This window comes from Pipistrellus kuhlii, unplaced genomic scaffold (genome assembly GCF_014108245.1).
Source record: "Pipistrellus kuhlii isolate mPipKuh1 unplaced genomic scaffold, mPipKuh1.p scaffold_m20_p_8, whole genome shotgun sequence".
NCBI classification, from domain to species: domain Eukaryota; kingdom Metazoa; phylum Chordata; class Mammalia; order Chiroptera; family Vespertilionidae; genus Pipistrellus; species Pipistrellus kuhlii.
In genome coordinates this window covers 33,514,445-33,520,786 of record NW_023425584.1, presented here as the reverse complement: position 1 = coordinate 33,520,786, position 6,342 = coordinate 33,514,445, and positions in this window count along the sequence as shown.

Below are 6,342 nucleotides of genomic sequence, written 5' to 3'. Positions count from 1 at the left end.
AGTCCTCCAACAAGAAATGTTAGTCCCCGTCACTCCGTCCTGCGCAGTGTGCGCAGGGTGACCCCTCCCAACCGTGCCGGCACTCTGGGCTTTTGCTGGCTGAAAACTGCCCTCTCCCCCTGATGAAGGGCTGGGGGTTGTCCCTGTGTCCCCACCGTTCCCAGTTTCCCTCCCAGCTTCCCACTCCCCCCCACCCCACCCCCCGGAACTTTATTTTTGTTGTCTCCCTTCCCTATTTATAGCTCTCTCCCCTCCAGAACCATCCCTGCATCCATCCTGTTGCCTAGAAACTGGCTCTGGGCTGCGGGTGGGGGAAGGCCAGGCCAGCCAAGGCAGGGAGAAGGAAGAACTGCCACCCACGCCCCCTCCCAGCATTGCTCTCAGGCTCCCAGGAGCCCACACCAGCCTCTGCCCAACACCCACACGTGTTTCTTAAAAGATAAAACAAAATGTGGAAAACAGCAGCCTTTGTGATTTGTGAAGCCCTTCACAACTTCTAGAGGGCAATATATACACCCAGTCGCTGATGCCTCTCAATAGCCTGCCCTGTGGGAGGCCTGGACCCATTTTTCCAAATGAAGAAACTGAGGGTCCAGGAAGTAAAGGTCTCATAGCTCACATCCTCTCCAGAGAAATTCTATGGCTTCCTTGGGATACTGGCCTGAAACACTGAAAAGTTTTAAGAGCACAAATAATCCCCAAATCCATTGTTTTCAAAAGGGTAAAGAGAAAAATGTTAAGATTTATCACACACCAAGCCACCAACACTGCCATACACCCACCATGCACTCTGCCATGCCCCACACCATGGCCCCAACATGTCCCTGCCACACCCCAACCATGCCACCCTACGTGCCCCCCCAGTCCCCCTTGCCCAGCTGCAACTCGACTCCTGGTCCTGAGTCTCCCCTTCCACAGATGGGACCAGGGAGCCTGAGCTTGCTTTCTGGCTCTGACTTCACCAGCTTTGTGACTCAGACAGTTCACATGACCTCTCTGAGCCTCGGCTTCCTCAGCCTGAAAGAATGCTGACTTCCACCCCAGAGGACTAGTAGGAGACACTGATGAGAAAGTGCTTTGAAAACCATGAGTGCTGTAGGTGTGACTAATTCAAATAGTTACTATTGCTATGGTTACAATCAGGGCCAAGAGGTAGGGCAGAGGAGCCAAGATGGGACTGGGCTTACCAAGGGAGCCCTGGCCTGTGTCCAGGCAGAGGCCTCCTTTCCCTGGAAGAATGAGGGTCCTGGGTGGGGACTGCCTAAGACTGAGGAGTGGGGGGAGGGCACAGAGGCCCTCATGCCTGACTCCCCCGGCTCTCAGGCATCCCCATCCCCTCCTGCCCCTCTCCCTGTCTCCCACTCAGAGGGCCCACTTGTATCTCTGAACTTGGCTCTCTGGGCAGAATGGGGGAGAGGGCTGCCAAGGAGCAGCTGGCCATGATTCAGCCTGAGTCACCCATCCAAATGCTGGGGCCACCCCCAGCTGGGCCAGGGCCCGCAGCTGCTGGGGGTGGGGAAGTGGAGAGGAAGGGAGGAGGCTGTGTGGGCAGCAGGCTGTGCTCACATGTGCTCAGGCCAGGGGCTTTCATGACCATCAGAGCAGCTGTGAGGGGCTGGTGCATATGAAGAGGTCAGAGTCGAGAGAGTGACTCCACGGACACCGGTTATCTGGGCTGACTAAGGAGGCAGGGTTTTCGTGTGTGTGTGTGTGTGTGTGTGTGTGTGTGTGTGTGTGCCTGCACATGATTGGGTGTTGCAAATAGTCTTCTGAGTAAATGAAGAAGAGCTAATAGTATGGACTGAAGTGTGGCTCCCAGCTTTATCACTTTCAGCTATATGACCCTGGTAAGTTACCTAACCTGTCTGGACTTCTGTTTCCTCGCCTATGAAATGGAAACAACAATACTATCACTCTCAGATGATTTTCTTCAGAAGTAAATGTAATGAGATGGTGACTGTCAAACAATTAGGCAGGCAGTAAGTGGTGCATCACCATCGTTACGTTATCATCATCCACCGGGTTACACATTGCCTGCATAGGAAGGCACCTATCTGAGTGTCTGTATTCAGTGGTGTGTCTGCACAAGCCTCAGGGGATGGGAGGTCTGGGTGAGTATTTCTTGAAGGAGCCAGTGAATGTGTGCTGTGTGTACAATTCTGAAGCAAACACAAGCACTTTCCAGAAAGTTGGGTTCACTGTCTGCCATATGATCCCATCTCTACACACACACACACACACACACACACACACACACACACACTACCACCACCACCACACCTTCCATAGAGGCTGTGATTTGCTGAAATTGGCCTAGACCTGGACCAGTGTTCAAGCAAACAGGTCAGGAACTGTGAATGTTATCGCATTGGAACGCTCAGACCTCCTCAAAAACAAAGCTGGAATGGGGGTAACTGGCTAGACCCCAAGGGTGGGTATGAAAGGGGGACTGTGTTTGATACAGTGGACATGAACATCAATAAGCATGAGATGCGTGTGTGTGTGCACGCGCACGTGCACGCGTGCAGGGTGGCACTGGGAGCGGCTGCTGTCTCTGCTCTGGTACAGTCTGCTTGTCTCCATGGAGCCTGTTGCCACACATGCTTGCTTTTCAGAAAGTCACCGGGATTGTTTTTTCCACCCCCAGCCTGGGCGCCAGCCAAGGAGCTGCAGGCACTTGTTTATCTTTTGGTGCGTACGAGTGTGTATGGCTTCCCAGCGGGAGACCATTCGAGATATACACACACATGCACACACACGCTCTCACATGGGCAGGGGTGACCATGTTGGTTGTCACAGAATGAGCCTGAACCCCAGGATGAGCCAAAACCTGGGCCCAGACCAACTCGCTTTATGTGGGAACAAAGATGGCCCCTCAGCAGCCTCAGGGGACACACCAGGCTTAGCAATCCCCAAAGCTCCAGGAAAGTGTGAGGGCCAGATGCCCTGGCCTTGGTGCTGTACTCTAACCCCATCCCCCAGAACCAGTCACTGCACAGCAAGTGGACACGCCTGGGTCACTGCCCCCCTAAAGCTGGCAGTGGACGGGAGTGGCTCGCCGTGGTCAGAAAAGGGGAACAGTGTTGTCCCCCATGAGTGCTACACTATGCTTGGTGTGGAATTTTTATTTGTTGTTTGGGTTTTTGTTTTTGTTTTTGTTTTCTCCCTCTACATTCTCCTTAGAGCTCTGAGCACTCTTACATATGATGAAGTTGAGGCTCAGAAAGACCTTAATCAAGGCACACTACTTGTGTGCTACTAACTGGAAAGACCTTTGTGTTTGGTTTTGTTTTCTGGAAACTTTCCATTTCAAACGTTTTTATCAACAAGTCCCCATGGAACAAGAGTGTTTGGAGTGTGGCAAAGGGCACAGATGGAAAGAGGCCCTGACTGGGCCATGTAGCTGACAAGGCCAGAGCTCTGACCTCATCCTCTCAGACGACCTTACCGTTCCTGTGCCAGCCAGAAAGACTTCCATCGGCCAGGACCTGCGTCTTTGTCAAAAAGCTGCCCTCTGGCTGTGGAGCCCACTTGCCCCGTGCACTGTGAGCCAGAAGCACCTGGAATTAGCACTCAGCCCCGGTGTCTACCAGGCACTCGGCTATAAATATACCCGCTCCCTCACCCTTGGCCAGGGAATTCTGAGATGTGCCTTCATCCCATTTCCCAAGACTTCCTGTGGGATTAAGCTTCACTCTCCCACTGTGGTAGCTGGCTTAATAACTGCCTCTTATTGGATACCTGTCTCTCCTGGGCCACTTTCCCACTCCCCTGCTGGTGTCCCCGCACCTCCCAAATAAGCCACAATCTCTTCAATTCAGGTCTGTAAGCTGCCCCAAAGCACTCGACTCCATCTTTCCCTTCCACCCTAAGCATTTGGGTCCAGCCATTGCACTCTCCATTCCTGGCATCTCCCATTCCTGTCTCTACTGCCCCACTCCCATCACGATGTGATGCCTTCAATCTCCTCCTCACCCCATGTAGAAACCGTGATGTCTCCTTTCTCCCTCCAAGCCCAGACTTGTTGAAAGAGTCATATCCTTGTCGCTCAGTGCCTTACTCCTATTTACTCATTAACCACCACCCCCCCCCGCCGTCTGGCTTCCACCCCCAACTCCTCCACTGCCTATGCTTTCATCAAATTTCCACTACCTTCTTTTTAAGTGCAGAGGACATCTCCCAGGCCATATCCTATCTTCCTGGTGCAGTTAGCCCTGCCCTTCTGGAACATTCTCTCTCCTTGGCTTCAGAGACATCACACTCTCCTGGGTTTCTTCTGGTTTCTCAGACAACTTTCCTCTCTCTCTCTCTCTCTCTCTCTCTCTCTCTCTCTCTCTCTCTCTCTCTCTCTCTCTCTCTCCTCATTTCCCAGCTGGTCCTTTAATGGTGGAGCTCCTTAGGTGGATCTGAGATCTTCACTCACACCCCCACCCTTGGTCTACATGCTCCCCTCATGCACCAACACGTCCTCATGACTTTCATCACCAGCTTCCTGGCCTGGTTGCCCTGGCTACTCCTGGGCTCCGCTCTGGACTCGTATGTGAAAGCACTGCCCTCCCACAAGCCTTTACTTTCCCCAGGGCTCATCGGTACCTGTCCTCCATCCACTTGCTCCCCAAAACAGAACCTGAGAGAGACAGCAGAACCCTGTGTCTTCTCACACCCACAGCCAGCCCATGATCAAAGCTTCTCTCCATCCCAACAAACACTGCCATGCTTCCGAGAGCAGCGTCTCTCCCCTAAACAACCTCCGAGGCCTCCTCACTCACGCCCTGGTCTGGTTCAAATTCGCCCCGCCCCAGGGGGCTTAGATCATAGGTTGGTCCTGCCACTTTTCCCGTCTTCTGAGCCTCCCCCAGCCTCCATGTCTACATCTGTGTCACCGGGCCAATAATATTTACCTGGAAGGACTGTAGGGGGAATAAAATGAAATGACGAATGTAGAATAGGGTTTGTAAACTGTGAAGCAAAGTGCCCTTGCGGGCAGCGAAGGAGCAGTTTTCAGGGCCTGAACGTTAGAAAGCCGGCCCTGCAGGGGAGTTGTCCGTGGTGCTGAAAATTGGTTTGGGCATTCTGCGGTTTTCTGCTTCCCTGGGCTTCTGGCTCAAGACACAGGCCGATAGATTTTCTTCGTTTGCCATCTAGATTTTTTTTTTTTTTTAAGATCACGGTGACTTAAGGTTCACCAGGTAAGTGACAGGAATAAAAAATAGGGGTTAAGTGTGAGGTGAATTAGCTGTGTGAGCAGAAACAAGTGATGTATCAGTATCTCAACATTCTTATCTGAAAAATGGGGACATGATCCATTAACATTAACACTCTTCTAAGTGATTGGAAATTGAAATTAGATGAATTCTGTAAACAAAACTTAACACTGTGTCCCTAAATAAGCGTTACATTAACATTAGCTGTTGCCATTTTTAGTAGATGGTTTCACAAGTACAGGAGAGAGGGTTCTATCCTCTCTCTCTCTCTCTCTCTCTCTCTCTCTCTCTCTCTCGGCAATTACGGAATTATTTTTTTCTCCTCTGGAAAGTCAAAGGGGAGGGCACAATTTCTCTGCTGAGAAATGTCGAGGGAAGGGGGGGCTGCAAGTCCTGACGCACTAGGCAATTCACATTTTACTGGGAGCCCCTGAAATCTGCTTCCGGCTCCTGCATCCTTCCAAGGCCACTGTGAAGTGATTCATATTAGTCCCATTCTATAGATGGGGAAATGGAGGCTCGGAGGGGTGAAGTGATTTGCTCAAGGTTGCCTCGGGGGAGAAGAAGTGGACTTGCACGGACTAGAGGGTGGGCGGCCACTGGCTGGGAGGCGGGTGGCGGGGGAATCCAAGGCGCTTCCCGTCAAACCCCCGCACCACTCCCACCCCCACCCCCATCCCCTCCACCCCCATCCCCACCACCCCCACCACCGGGGTCCGCTCCGCTGGCGCGGGCGTGGGCAGCGGCGAGACAAAGGGAAGGGGGCGGGGAGGGGCAGGCCGGAAGTGCGGCCGTGGCGGAGGCGGGAAATCTCTCCGCTTTGAGAGCTCGGAGATCTCACCGACCTGGGTCCCCATCCGTGGAGCGGCTTCCCCTCTCCGAACCCCCATTTCCCTCTCGGTGAGGCGTGGAGGGAGAGGGTGTCTTGGGGCTGGTTGGGTGAGGTTGGAGACAGCCGCCCCGCCCTCCAAAGGCGCGCGGCCACCGGGCAGCCCCTCCACCTCCGAGCCTCCGGGTCTGTGAAATGAGAGCCCAATCGACAGGGCGGGAACCCAGAAGCCCAGGGGCCATGCGGAGGGGCGTCCCTCTCTCCCTCCCTCCCTCCCTCCTTCTCCCCGGCTTCCCCGCCGGCACCGCC